We start from the raw sequence: 746 nt of genomic DNA on the forward strand, positions 1-746 counted from the left end.
TAATAGAAAAGTATTCTTTTCCTCTCACTTTTTTTTCTTGATTTAATTACCGACTTCACGTACTTACACTGTGTCCCGTTGCACGATGTAATATTGCGAAACTATGATTTTGTGGCAGTGTTTTGTAAAGGAATTTTCCGTTTAATCATCGTCTTAGTATAAAGCTATATGGTTGTTCTGGTATCAGTGGACGTACATTATGTATTTTTTCTTCTCTTGAGCACCATGGTCATGACATGAAGCTCAGTCATTGATTACTCGCAAATGTTAGTAGTCATCCGCTGTTTATCTTGAAGATGTAAAAGTAGTGCGCGTACATCTCCTCGTTAGTATAGTGGTGAGTATCCCCGCCTGTCACGCGGGAGACCGGGGTTCGATTCCCCGACGGGGAGAGTCTGCATCTTTTTGCCTCGGTCTCAAAAGGCACCAAGCTAGAACCGGCCCCGTGTTAGTGGAAACGGGGCTTGTGACTTGTACTCATGCATAATATTCTGCGGGTCGCTCAGCAGCGCAGCATATGAAACTAGACTCGGATTGTAAGTGTGTGGTTTTGATAATTGATGTATGGATGGATGGATCCTTAATAAGAGATATAAACAATAAGGTCCAGTCGCCAACTAATCATGTAAAATACGTCATAAACTCATGGTTGTTAAACCCAGAATAAAAATGAAGACGTATAACTAGGAAAGTCAACTTGCACATTTCAATTTTGGTTCGATATAATCACGTTGTCCTTAACCCTC

General features: G+C 40.9%; 1 non-coding gene across 1 annotated transcript; it reads left to right on the forward strand.

Annotated features, from left to right (window-relative positions):
• Positions 1–320: 320 nt before the first annotated feature.
• On the forward strand, positions 321–392 carry trnad-guc (transfer RNA aspartic acid (anticodon GUC)). Its single transcript has one exon. It is a non-coding gene; the product is annotated as a tRNA-Asp (tRNA).
• The last annotated feature ends 354 nt before the right edge of the window (positions 393–746 follow it).

Source organism: Brienomyrus brachyistius, unplaced genomic scaffold, assembly GCF_023856365.1.
Source record: "Brienomyrus brachyistius isolate T26 unplaced genomic scaffold, BBRACH_0.4 scaffold187, whole genome shotgun sequence".
NCBI classification, from domain to species: Eukaryota; Metazoa; Chordata; class Actinopteri; order Osteoglossiformes; family Mormyridae; genus Brienomyrus; species Brienomyrus brachyistius.